The sequence below is a fragment of the Sorex fumeus genome, unplaced genomic scaffold, assembly GCF_029834395.1.
Source record: "Sorex fumeus unplaced genomic scaffold, SorFum_2.1 ptg000098l, whole genome shotgun sequence".
Lineage (NCBI taxonomy): Eukaryota > Metazoa > Chordata > Mammalia > Eulipotyphla > Soricidae > Sorex > Sorex fumeus.
This window is the reverse complement of record NW_026606155.1, coordinates 63,489,350-63,503,538: the sequence shown is the minus strand read 5'-3', so window position 1 is coordinate 63,503,538 and position 14,189 is coordinate 63,489,350. Positions and strand designations below refer to the sequence as shown.

The following is a 14,189-nucleotide window of genomic DNA, read 5'->3' as shown; positions in this document are numbered from 1 at the left end:
CATGATAACCAAGCTCATTGAGGTTTCTTCGGAGTTCAAGATGCCGCTCTGTTTAACGTTCATTGATTTAAAGAAGGCCTTTGATTCTGTTGAGACAGAAGCGGTCATTGAAGCCCTAGCCAATCAGGGCATTCAAGCCCAATACATCAAGGTCCTCCATGAGCTGTATTGCGGATTCACTACCAGGATCTCACCATTCTACAAAGAAGTGATCGTTGATGTCAGGAGAGGGGTTCGGCAGGGTGATACCATTTCACCGAAACTCTTCAGTGCCACCCTCGAGAACATCAAGCGACGACTGGAATGGGAAGGAATGGGAGTGAAGATAGATGGTCGGCAATTACACCACCTCCGCTTTGCTGGTGACATTGTTTTAATAACACCAAACATCAGCCAAGCGGCACAAATGCTGGCCGACTTTGACCATGAGTGTGGAAATGTAGGACCACAGCTGAATCTTACGAAGACAATGTTTATGAAAAACAGCCTCGTTCCTGACGCCCCATTCGCTCTCAACGGAACGACCATCTCCGAATGCAACAGCTATGTGTACCTAGGTCGAGAAGTCAACATGACAAATGACCTGGCACCCGAGCTAAGCAGGAGGAAGAGAGCGGCTTGGAACGCCTTCAAGAACGTCGAAGAAATAGCTAAGAGGACGAAGAACCTCCTGCTCAGGGCACATCTCTTTGATTCCACTGTTCTTCCTGCATTAACATATGCCTCAGAGACCTGGGCCCTACGCAAACAGGATGAGAATGCTATTCAGGTCTCCCAAAGAAGAATAGAAAGAGCTATACTTGGAATATCACGTTTCACTCAAATGAGAGAAAAAATCCGGAGTTCCGACATCCGTCGACGATCAAGAATCAGGGACGCTGTCTCATTTGCCAAGGTGTCAAAAATCAGATGGGTTGGTTATGTAATGAGATTTAAAGATGACCGCTGGACTAGAGCTGTTAATGACTGGATTCCACGGGATGTCAAAAGACCACGTGGCTGCCCACCTACCAGATGGTCAGACTTCTTCGTGAAGATCATGAACGATCGGTTTGAGGCTCTTCGTGTTCCTAGAGCGAACAGATGCCATTGGGCTACACTAACACGCGACAGGGACAAACGGAGACGTTACTGGTGCCCGAGGAAATCGATGACTAACGGGAAGTTAAGTGATTAAGTGATTAAGTGTCCTCTTTTATTTCCTGAAGCAGCCTTTTGTAGTTTTCTTTGTATAGTCCTTTATTTCTTTAGTTATACTGATTCCTAGGTACTTAATTTTTTTTGAGGTTCGATTGTGAATGGGATTGCTTTTTTCATGTCACTTTCTTCTCTTTCACTATTTGCGTATAGGAAAGCCTTGGACTTTTGGGTATTGATTTTGTAGCCTGCAACTTTACTATGCAAGTCTATTGTTTCTAGGAGTTTCTTGGTAGACATTTTAGGATTCTCTGTGTATAGTATCATAACATCTGTGAATACTGAGAGCTTGATTTCTTCCTTTCCTACCTGAATGCCCTTAATATCTTTTTCTTGCCTAATCGCTATTGCAAGTATTTTAAGTACTATATTGAACAGCAGTGGAGAGAGTGGGCATCCTTGTGTCATCCCTGACCTTAGAGGGAAGGCTCTCAGTTTTTCCCAATTGAGGATGATGCTTGCTGTAGGCTTATAGTAGATGACTTTAACTATATTGAGGAAAGTCCCCTCTATCCCCACTTTGGCGAGGGTTTTCATCATAAACGGGTGCTGGATCTTGTCAAATGCTTTCTCTGCATATACTGATGTGACCATATGCTTTTTGTCTTTTCTTTTGTTGATATGATGGATAATGTTGATGGATTTCCAAATTTTTTATAATTCTTGCATCTCCAGGATGAATCCCACTTGGTCATGGTGTATGTTCTTTTTGATGAGTTGTTGGATTCTATTTGCGAATAGTTTATTGAGGATCTTTGCATCTGTATTCATCAGGGATATCGGCTTGTAATTCTCATTCTTTCAGGTATCTCTGTCTGTTTTTGTTATCAGGGTGATATTTGTTTCATACAAACTGTTCGGAAGTGTTTTTGATATTTCAATTTCTTGGAAAAGATTAAAGAGGATTGGGAGTAAGTCCTCCTTAAATATTTGGAAGAATTCACTAGTGTATCTATCTGGCCAGGGCTTTTGTGCTTGGAGAGACTTTTTATTACCGTTTCAATTTCCTTGATGGTGATAGGTATTTTCAGGTATTCCAGGTCTTCTTGGTTCAGCCTTGGGAGGCTATAGGAATCTAGGAATTTATCCATTTCTTCAAGGTTTTTGTGTTCCTTGGTCTAAAGCTTCTCAAAGTACTCCCTGAGGATCCTTTGAATTTCTGTAGTTTCTGTTGTAATTACCCCCTTTTTAATTTCTGATTTGGCTTATTGGCGCTTTCTCTCTCCCTTTCTTTGTGAATTTTGCTAGAGGCTTATCGATCTTGTTTATTTTCTTGAAGAACCAGCTCTTGGTTTCATTGTTCTTTGGATTGTTTTTGGGGTTTTCATCTCGTTAATCTCTGCTCTGAGTTTTATTATTTCCTTCCTCCTGTTTGGATTGGGGTCCTTTTGTTGGTCATTCTCCAAGCTCTTAAGCTGTGAAATTAGGTTACATATGTGGGCTCGCTCCTTCTTTCTGAGCAATGGTTACAACCATTTCGGCTCTACAGAGCTATAAACTTTCCTCTTAACACTGCTTTTGCTATGTCCCATTAGTTTTGTTAACTTGTGGCCTCATTTTCATTCATTTCCAGGAATCTTTTCATTTCCTCTTTGATTTCCTTTTTGAGCCACTCATTGTCCAAAAGTAAACTGTTTAATTTCCAGGTTTTTGATTTAGTTTTCTGTTTGTGTGTGTGATTTACTTCAAGTTTCATTGCATTATGGTCTGAGAAGATTGTTGATACAATCTCTATCCTCTTAATTTCATGGAGGTATGTTTTGTGGCTCAGCATGTGGTCTATTTTGGAGAATGTTCCATGCACACTTGAGAAGAATGTGTATTCAGCTTTTCGAAGGTGAAGTGTCCTGTATATATATATTAAGTTCCTTTCTTCCATTTTTTCCCTCAGATGAAGTGTGTCCTTGCTAAGCTTGAGTAAGTTGATCTATCAAGCGGTGATAAAGCGGTGTTGAAGTCTCCCACTAGTATTGTGTTGCTATCCAGGTCTTTCTCCAAGTCTTTGAGTAGTTGTTTTAAGTACTTTGCTGGTCCCTCATTAGGTGCTTATACATTTAGTATTGTAAGTTCTTCCTGTTGTACCAATCCCTTATCAATAAGAAATGGCCTTCACTATCTCTTGTGACTTTCTTCAGTCTGAAATCAATGTGGTCTGATACTAGGATGGCTACCCCAGCTTTTTTATGGGAGTTGTTTGCCTGTAGGATTGTTTTCCAGCCTTTGATTCTGAGCCTGTGTTTGCTTTGACTATTGAGATGTGTTTCTTGCAGGCAGCAAAATGTTGGGTTCAATTTTCTAATCCATCCTGTCACACTGTGTCTTTTAATTGGTGTGTTTAGCCCACTGACATTGAGAGAGATTATTGTTATGGGGTTTTGTCCCATTTTTCTGTTGAAATTTGGTGTATTTGAGGGACTTGTCTTGTCTTAAAGTAGCCCATTTAGTTGTTCTTGTAACCATGGTTTTGAGACTATGAAGTTACTGAGCTGTTGTTTGTCTGTGAAACTGTGTGTTGTTTCTTCTGTTATGAATGGGAGTCTCACTGGGTAAAGTATTTTTGGTGAGGCATTTATTTTATTGAGTTTTTTCACTATATCTCACCACTGTTTTTGGGCCATGAGGGTTTCATCAGACAAATCAACTGTGAATCTTTTTTTTTTTTTTGTAGGAGTACTGCTATTTATTCAGCCCCTGATTAGCTGATTGAATTGTGCATGAACTCCACCTTACTTTTTTTTTCTTTTTCCATTTTTTATAATTTTATTTATTGAATCACCATGAGAGCAGTTACAAAGCTTTTGGGTCTAAGTCTTAGTCATACAATGAAACATCCGTACCTTCACCAGTGCCCATTCTCCACCACCAAAAATCCCAGTATACCCCCATCCCACACCCTCCCCCTGCCTGTGGGGCAGATGATTTCCACATTACTCTCTCTCTACTTTGATCACATTCACTATTTCGACACCAGACCCACCATTATTTAAGATTTTACCCCAACACTCAGATCTGCTGAAAAGGCAACAACAGACAATTTGTGTTCTATTGCTGGTTATGAATAACATATGATGTCGTGTGGCTGCAGTAGGGCCATGTGGTTTTGAAGTTCTGAAATTTTAACACTTAAATCTGGAGGGATTTCTGCCAAAAGCCACTGGGTTTAGAGATCTGCTCCTGAGTCTCTGGGATCATGGCCGTTGAGCAGCTTGATGAGGAGCCAAAGAGGCCATTCGTGGGCGATGTCTTGGGGTCTCATTGGGGTGGGGAAGACAGGCCTGGCTCTACCTCCCCCCCCATCCCGTGAGACCCAACAAGTTTCGTCACTGCGGGCCCAAGCCTGACTGTCCAATGGCCTCTGGAGGATGACAGCCACCAAGTCACCAAGAGGGAGCAGGCGGAGGGACAGAACCCTTTCCTCCCTGGCGTGGCCCGGTGACAGTAACCTACTGCGGGGTCTGGACACATTTCTGACAAAAGCCACTGGGTTTCAAGATCTGTTTCTGAGTCTCTGGGATCAAGGCCGTTGATCAGCTTGATGAGGAGCCAGAGAGGCCGTTTGTGGGCGATGACTTGGGGGTCTCATTAACTGTGAATCTTAAGGATGCTTCTTTATAGGAAATTTCTTTCTTTGATCTTGCTGCTTTCAGAATTTTATCTCTAAGGTTTCAGTCATTTTGGTCAGGATGTGTCTTGGGGTATTTTTATTCGGATTTCTTCTAGCTGGTACCCTTCGGGCCTCCTGAATGTGGTCACATGTTTTCTTCTTCTCTGGAAATGTTGTAGCAGTGATGTCTTTGACAGTTTCTTCTTCATCAGGGTTTTCTTCCTTTCCCTCTGGGACTCAAATAATTCTTTTCTTACTCCTTTTGGCTTTATCACGGTCTTCTCTTGCCATCCGTTCCGGAATTGTGAGTCTCTTTTCCATTTTCTGCTTTTTTCTGGAGAGTCTGTAGATTTCATCCTCAAGCTCACTGATTCTGTCCTCAGCAGCTGTTACTCTGCTGTTGTGACTTTCCACTGAGTTTTTCAATTCGGTTACCAGTTTTTTCAGGTTTGACATTTCCATTTCTAATTTTGTTTGCATTTTCCTCATTTCTGCCTTCAAATTCTCTTGTCTTTTATTGGCATTGCTTTCCATTTTTTTCTTTTAGCTCCCTAAACATCCTCAGTATCTCCCTTCTAAATTCCTTGTCAGAGAGGTTGTTTAGCACTTCAATCATGTTGGTGTCTTCTGGGCTAGCCTCTTCAATAAGTAAGCTTGGTGGGCTTCTGCGTTGCTTTACCATTGTGACCTTCACACTCACTGTTACTATTCTGCTTGAGAAGCAGAATGAATTGAGTTGGACTTAATGAATTATTGGCTAATGTGTTTCTGGTGGTTAAGCTAACCTAGTGAAACTTCCATCTAAGAGGGTAACTTATGGTTCGTATGAAATAAGTAGAGGAATCATAACTCGCGGCCATGTTAGCGGCTATGGCACCAAGAAGGGGCCCTGCTGCTGAGCGGGTACCTGGATGAATGAGGAGAGGGTGCCCGGAACAGTTCAGCTTTGTTTTTTTTGCGATGTGTCTCAATTCCCATCCCCTGCAGACAAAGGGTAAAACCGGCTGTTCTCAGGGGATCTAATTAGATGCACAGCCCCAGAAAGGGGCCCTGCTGCTGGGTGGGTACCTGGATGAATGAGGAGAGGGTGCCCGAAACAGTTCAGCTTTGCTTTTGTGCGGTGTGCCTCAATTCCTGTCCCCAGCAGACCAAGGGTGAAAACCAGCCCTTCTCGGGATCTAGTTAGATGCACAGCCCCGGGAAGTGGACCTGCTGCCTGGCGGGTACCTGGATGAATCAGGACTTTTCTTTATTCACTAAGTGTTGAAGGAACATCCTCCCCTATGTAGATTTCCATCTGCTATGCATATCACCTAAGGACTGGGATCCCTGGGCATCTCTTAAGGCCTTTGTGAAGCCCTTGCTGGCCTTAGGGATTTCATTGTGCTGTTTTGTTTCTTTTTTAGAAAATACCTGTTTGTAGCAAAGCTCTGTCTGACTCCAGGTCTCCTACTTAAGAGATAGTGGGTGCCCAGATTCAGGTCCAAACTCAGATGGTCGCCTCTATGCCTAGAATCAATGCTGAGGGAAGTGTCTATTGGTAGGCCTCAGTCTCAGGTATTTTCTTTAGCTGTTTTGCTCATGGATTCAGGGGGAAGGGGTATGTTGTAAAAATCTTTTCTAAGTTTATTGGACCATAGGGTATTCATGGATCTTTAGACAAGGATAGTAATGCTGAATCATTTAGGTCCAAGGAATTTTCTTAACTGAATTCTGAATAGTTTTTAAGAGTGCCTAAATCTATGAATAATTTTTTTAAAATCTAGAATAGGTGGTTCTTGTAAAAGGCCAGACCCTTAATGTGCTTCCTTGGTATTTTGCTTTTCCTTCAGTTTGGCAGCCATTGTTAGGCAAATATGTATCTTGGGTGTGGATCAGGCCTGTTTTTCATAGGATGTGGGGCCTATAAGCCAGGAATACCTTTTGGTACTGCTTTTTAGGTGCTTCATATTCTCAGTGACGATGTGAGATGACAAAATTCAGTTATTTCTGTTGTCATGCAAAAAGCAAAGGATAAATATATGAGTATTTATTAAATTTTCATGTCAGAATATTGCTGATACAATTATTAGGCCATTCTAATTCATCCAGATCCAGTGTTTATGAGAAATGTTGATTCTGTGTTTGTGGATTACTGTGCCCTATATGGCTAATTGAGTATGGAGTAGGTCTATCAGGGCAAGAGTACAAACCAGGCTTTCATTTTTGTAATGAAACACATGACTTTTTTTTAATAGATGATTGCTGCTGAGTGTAACTTATATTTGGTAATCTATTGCAAGCCCCGAATTATCGCTGATTGAACAAGCCTAGATGAATGTTAAATTGTTATTCTTGAGTTTTCTCTGAAGATTATTTGTGTAGTTCATCTCAAAGCCATGAAAGTGTTCTGTTTTTTCATCAACTCTGGTAAAAAATGTCTACACATTTTCCTTTATTAGAAGATGATAGAAGAGGAGATAGATGTAACTGTTGCTGAAAAGCAGTGTATTGATAAGGAAAGAATGCAGATTGTGATGCCAGGTTAGTAGCTTTGATAGTCGTAGATGTGGAAGATCTATTTTGATAGGCACTATTTTTTTAAACAAAATAAGACATCTATTGAATTATGTCTGGAAGTTTGCTTGAACTGGAGATAGAAATGTAAATAAGACATCATTAGCTTTTAAAGAGAGAGAGAAAAAGAGAGAGAGAAGGAGAGAGAGGAGAGAGAGATTCTCTGTTTAATAGGAAAACAGTATTATGACTTGTTAGTCACATTTCTTTCATTTAAAAAATTTTGCCCATGTTTTAACCTCAGTTGAAGGCATTTTCCCCACCTACTCCTATTAATATATATCTTTTTCTTTATGTTATAAATCTATTGCATTTCTTTATATTTGGTAGGGATGGGCCACACCTGGCTGCGCTCAGGAATTACTCCTTCTGTGTTCAGAGATCACTTCTGGTAGGATTCAGGGAATCATATGGTGTCCCATAGATTGAACCCTGGTCAGCAAAATGAATGTCTTACCCACTGTACTCTCCCTCTGGCCCCAGCCATTACTAATGTTTTATGTGACATTGATTAGGAAGTTGAATGAGGGAAACATCAGTTGATTGAGATCATTAACTAACATGCAATAATATGCACTTGATTCTTTACTCTGATTTACTATTAGTACTTTCCACTGAACACCACAGGATATGGCCCAAATAATCCTCCCTCGCCAAAAATGTTAAGCTGTCCTCCAAATAGCATGCTTAACATAATCCTTTTATTTAAAAAATCATAGTTACCTATTTGAACTCATTTTACATAAAATATTGCTTATTACATCCATTTATTTATTTTTCTTTTATTTTATTGCATGGTTTATACTTACTATTCAGATCTATATTATGTCTTTGTCAATGGAGGTTGCAATCAGAAAATTTGGAGTACAGGTCTTATTTATTTACAAACATTTGGCATGCATGCACGTGTGCGTGTGCGTGTGCGTGTGCGTGTGTGTGTGTGTGTGTGTGTGTACATTGAGATTAGGGATACACTTGGCTGTGCTGGAGAGATAATCTCAGTTATGTGTTTGGGATTTCTCTTGGTAATGCTGTGGGACCATTCAGTGTCAGGGATCAAACCAGGGTTGGCCACATGAAAGGCATGTATCTTAACCTCTGTACCATCTCTCTGGACCTTGGCATAATTATTGCTTGGGAAGGATATTATACCTAATTAATACTTGTTTTCCAGTATTTTATATAGCAAAATGAATGCTGCTAAGATAACTACAAGCAGCAGATTTTTGAAAAATTGTCCTTCTATCCACATTTAGTGAGGGCAAAAACTTTAAGTATCTTACTCATTGCTATATTCCCAGTGTCTAAAACAGTGTTTGACTTATGGAAATGTTGGTGCAATTTCTGGGTTAGGCTTAAACTCTATGGGTTCATCTTTCATAGTCATTTAAACTCTGACTTTTAGCATGCATATTAATGTATTACTTGCAATATTAATGAGAATATCAAATATCTATTCAAGCAAGAGCCACCTTAAATTCATTGTCACATTTACCTCGACTGTTCCTTAATTCTCAAGACTATTGTGAAGAAGCTTTGTTAGAATCCATGTACTTCAGTGAGAATTAAGGAACAGTTGCTCATTTAGTGGCCTTTCAATGAGATGCATAGAATTCCATCTGTTTCTTTTTTCTTTTTTTTTTTTTTTTTGCTATTTAGCCATCATTTCAGGTTTCTTACATGTTTTTTGGGGAATTATAAAGTAATTATTTAGTTGGAAGTTAGCAAATGCCAAAGGAATTTGGTTGTGTTCTGGAGTGTTGGGAGAGGTGGGGCAGCCTCCAAAGAAGAGTGAGCACTTTCATCTTCCACTCCACATGCATCACTGTTTTGTTGATAGAGAGCCAAATAGTACTTCCACTCTGGAGAGTGCCCCCCATGGTGGTGACCAGAGTCACTGCCCCCCAGATGCTTCTGCACCTTCGGGCTAATTAGAAACTGGAAGTGCTCCTGGGTGTGCTCCCCTGAGATGCCTTTAGGGTATCTTAGAGGTTCCCATGCAGACCTGAGTGTCATCAAAATCTCTCCCTAGAAACTTCCTCCAGGGCAGGGTCATAGCCCCCAGGCCTGTCACAGATTTCCCACACCAGGAGAGAATCAGTAGCCATTATCTTTTATATCAAAATAGATCCTAAAATTGTCTTCTTCTTAATAACTGAGTGAAAATCTACCACCTGCTTTTAAGAGTAAAACCTTCCATGAGTGATTAACTTCCTTGCTAGGAAGCAGGAATCATGCCTTGTCTGAAACCTCATTCCCTGTGGCTTTATCTTGTGAGGTCTGAGCCCAAAGCCAAAAAGGTCTCTGAAAACTTGTTTCTAGTGGCCTGTATTTTTTAGACAAGATGCACCTTTACTTCATCCCAGGGGCTTGCAAAATCACCAAATTAAGTAGCAGAGTTATGACAACATTTTCCAGAGAGAGGCTTTGATGAACTAAACTTCCTCTGTGTGACTTAATCTTCATAATAAGGATGGAAAATTATTGCCCACTGAACAAGTTCTATTTGGAGGGGAGAGAGCAGAACTGGCCTTGTGAACTAAAGTGGCTATGACAGATAAATATCTAGAAGCCTCTAGAGAACTTTTACTTTGTGGGCAGGCCCGGAAGGAGGGGCAGGACTTAAATATCTGCCAGTAGTGTACATGCAGGGTTCTGGGAACAGCAGTTGCTTTTTAATATAATAACATTCCCAGGTGCAACACAAAGCTTAAAAACATAAAACATTTGCTAACCCACACTGCTGAAAAGAAAGAAATAGATGCTGGAAATAGATGTAAATAATAGATGTTGCATATGCCTCATCCCACTAGTCTGGTCAAACCTAGGCCAATTGTACTGACTGCATAGTGAAGTTCCATCTCAGAGAGGGAGAGCAAAAAAGATTGAAGTGCCTTACAGGTCCATTTATTTGCTGGCTCAAATTGTGACTGTCTTGTCCACTTGACCTTTGCCTCACTTTGGTCCCCAAATGTGATGTAATGAATCTGAGCAAGCTCCTAAGTATGTGGGTTATTGAGTATTGAATGTAAAATTATCATGCAAAGCTCCAGATGTTCATAATATTAGTTTGTTTATGATTAGTTTCTTTATAACATTATAACATAATCATTTACTAATCCTTATTTTTAATTACCTGCATATTTTAGAATTGTATTTTGGCCAAATATTTTCATGTTTATTTTTCCCCAGCACTGCATGGTTCCCCTGAGAATCTCCAGGGAGTGATCCCTGAGTATAGAGTTGGGTGTAGCCTCTAAAAACTGTTTAATATGGCTACCTCCCCAAAACTCTTTAATTTGCAAAAATCCGTTTAAATATGCTTATGTTGGGGCTGGAGCAATAGTACAAGGGCATTTGCATTGTATGTGTCTGATTCAGGTTCAGTCTCCGGCACTCCATATGGTCCCTGGAGCCCCACCAGAAGTAAGCCCTGAGCACTGCCCCATATGTATCCCATCCCCTCCAAATCTGCTAGGTCATCTAAGCACATGAAAAGATATTTTTAAATTACTTGTTAAGATCTTTTTATATTGCTATGATCTGAGAAGAGGACAAATAATTTTCTTAACATTTGGTTGAAAGAATGAGCGTAGATACTCCTCAGTGAAAAAAATTGTAATTTTGTTTTTTTTTATAATTTTAAAATTTTATTTTCATAAGATTGTTCACGTTAATTGATTACATTTAATATTTCAACACCAATCCCACCACCATTACACTTTCTTACCACCATTGTTTCTGATTACCCCAGCACCATTCAAGCCTGTCTACTACAGGCAGATACTAGATAATTTATTTTCTATTGCTTATTATGAATATCATGAGATGTCCTGGAATTCTAAAATGTAAGTGATTGGGGTCTGGAGACATCTCTGTAGGGAGCTAATCCATTTTGAGATTCATTTGTGAGTCTCTGGATCAAGGCCATTAATGTGCTTAAATGGCACCTGGAGGCAGTTTGTGGGCATGACAGCCAGGACTCTGAAGGGGCAGGGAAACAGGAAGAGATGGGTTGGCCCTGCTGCCACCAGGAGGCCTGGAGTCTTCAGTCCCTGGTCCCACGTACCTGGATTTTTCTTCTGGAAGTTTATGGCCATCAGGGGTTCATTTGCAATGGCGGAGAGAGGACACTAGCTCCATCTGAGGTGCTCTGGTGGAATTGGCTTGGCTTGGAATGGGGCACAGAGAAATTTCCACAATCTGCTGTTTTCTGGGATTCACTGCTGCGTGTGAAATTTTAATTTTGGCTTTAATGATATAAGATATTCTTTTTTGGAATATTTGTATTTCTTGGCGGGGGGATTGTTTATTTGCTTGTTTTTCGGTTTTCTTTTGGTGGGTTAAACAAAGTGATGCTCAGGGAACTGTATACAATTTTGGGGATTCAGCTGGGAGTGGCCATATATAAGGCAAGCACATTAAGTTCATTAAGTGATACTTAACAATACTATCTATCTCCCCGTAGCTATCTGTAGCACTGTCTGATGCTGATACTATCTGATACTATCTATCTCCCTGTAGCACTGTAGCACTGTCCTCCCGTTGTTCATGGATTTGCTCAAACGGGCCCAATAACGTCTCAATTGTGAGCCTTGTTGTTACTGTGTTTGGCATATCAAATATGTCACAGGGGGCTTACCAGGCTTTGCCATGTGGGCAAGATACTCTCAGTAGCTTACCAGGCTCTCTGAGAAAGGCGGAGGAATGGAACTCAGCTCGGCCATGTTGGCCGCGTGCAAGACAAAGACCCTAGCCACTGTGCTATCACTCAAGCCCTATCTCCCTAGCTTACTAAAATAACTTTTTTTTTTTAGTATACTGCTGCTGAATGATCAGTGATTTAAAAAACATAATTTTGAATTGAAGGTACAGAGCAGTAGGTAGGGGTGCTTGCCTTGTGTGCTGCTGACCTGGGTTTGATCTCTAGTTCCATGTATGGTATCTCAGTCCCTATAAGGAGTATCTCTGAGTACAGAACTATGAGTGCCCCTTATCACAACCAGGTTTAGCCCAAAAACTAAAAACAGAAAAGATCTATTTCCTTCCTTCCTTCCTTCCTTCCTTCCTTCCTTCCTTCCTCCCTCCCTCCCTCCCTCCCTCCCTCCCTCCCTCCCTCCCTCCCTCCCTTCCTTCCTTCCTTCCTTCCTTCCTTCCTTCCTTCCTTCCCTCCTTCCTTCCTTTCTTCCTCCCTTCCTTCCCTCCTTCCTTCCTTTCTTCCTTCTCTCCTTCCTTCCTTCCTTCCTTCCTTCCTTCCTTCCTTCCTTTCTTCCTCCCTTCCTTCCCTCCTTCCTTCCTTTCTTCCTTCTCTCCTTCCTTCCTTCCTTCCTTCCTTCCTTTCTTCCTCCCTTCCTTCCCTCCTTCCTTCCTTTCTTCCTTCTCTCCTTCCTTCCTTCCTTCCTTCCTTCCTCCCTCCCTCCCTCCTTTCCTTCCTTCCTTCCTTCCTTCCTCCCTTCCTTCCCTCCTTCCTTCCTTTCTTCCTTCTCTCCTTCCTTCCTTCCTTCCTTCCTTCCTTCCTTCCTTCCTTCCTTCCTTTACCCAATACACATCTAATAAGGGGTTAATTTCCACGATATACAAGACACTAGTAAAGCTGTAACAAAAAACCTCCAACCCCACAAAAAAATGGGGAGAAGACATGAATAGAAGCTTCCTCATAAATAAAATATAAGTGGCCAAAAGGCACATGAAAAAAGTGCTCCACATTGCTAATCATTAGGGAGATGCAAATCAAAACCACAATGAGATATCATCTCACACCAGAGACACTGGCATACATTCAAAAGAACAAGAACAACCAGTGCTGGTGAGTATGCGGGGATAAAGGGACTCTCATTGTTGGTGGGAATGCCGATTGGTCCCATCAATATGGAAAACAATATGGGCCTTCCTTCAAAAACTAGAAATTGAGCTTCCATCACTTGATCACTTGACTTGCCATTACTCATTCATTTACTCAAGCACCTGCCAGAAATGTCTCTGTTCATCCCTGTTGCGTGCTAGTGTAGCCCAATGGCGACTGTTCATTCTAGGAACAGAAGAGCCACAAACCAATCATTCAGGGTCTTGACGAATAAGCCTGACCATCTTGTAGGTGGGTGACCACGCAGTCTTTTGATGTCCGGTGGAATCCAGTCAATAACGGCTCTAGTCCAGTGGTCATCTCCAAATCTCATTATGTTTCCAGCCCATCTGATTTTCGATGCCTTCGCAAATGAGACAGCATCCCTGATTCTTGACCATCAGTGGAGGTCGGAACTCCGGATTTGTTCTCTCATTTGAGTGAAACGTGATACTCCAAGCATAGCTCTTTTGATTCCTCTTTGGGAGACCTGCATAGTATTCTCATCCTGTTTTTGTAGGGTCTCTGAGGAGTATGTCAATGCAGGAAGAACAGTGGAATTGAAGAGGTGTGCCCGGAGCCGAGGGTTCTTCGTCCTCTTAGCTATTTCTTCAATGCTCTTGAAGGTATTCCAAGCCGCTCTCTTCCTCCTGCTTAATTCAGGTGCCAGGTCATTCATCATGTTGACTTCTTGACCTAGGTACATATAACTGTCGCATTCGGAGATGATTGTTCCATTGAGAGCAAATGAAACGTCAGGAACAAGACCGTTTCTCATAAACATTGTCTTCGTGAGATTCAGCTGGAGTCCGACCTTTCCACACTCACGGTCGAAGTCAGCCAGCATTTGTGCTGCTTGGGTAATGTTTGGTGTTATTAGAACAATGTCATCAGCAAAGCGAAGGTGGTGGAGTTGCCGACCATCTATCTTCACTCCCATTCCTTCCCATTCCAGTCATTGCATGATGTTCTTAAGGGTGGCACTGAAGA

General features: G+C 41.3%; 1 protein-coding gene across 1 annotated transcript in view; it reads left to right on the top strand.

The window, feature by feature from the left end:
• NUBPL (NUBP iron-sulfur cluster assembly factor, mitochondrial) overlaps window positions 1-14,189 on the top strand; it is a 286,873-nt gene that overhangs the window by 172,803 nt on the left and 99,881 nt on the right. The gene's annotated exons all lie outside the window — the stretch shown is intronic.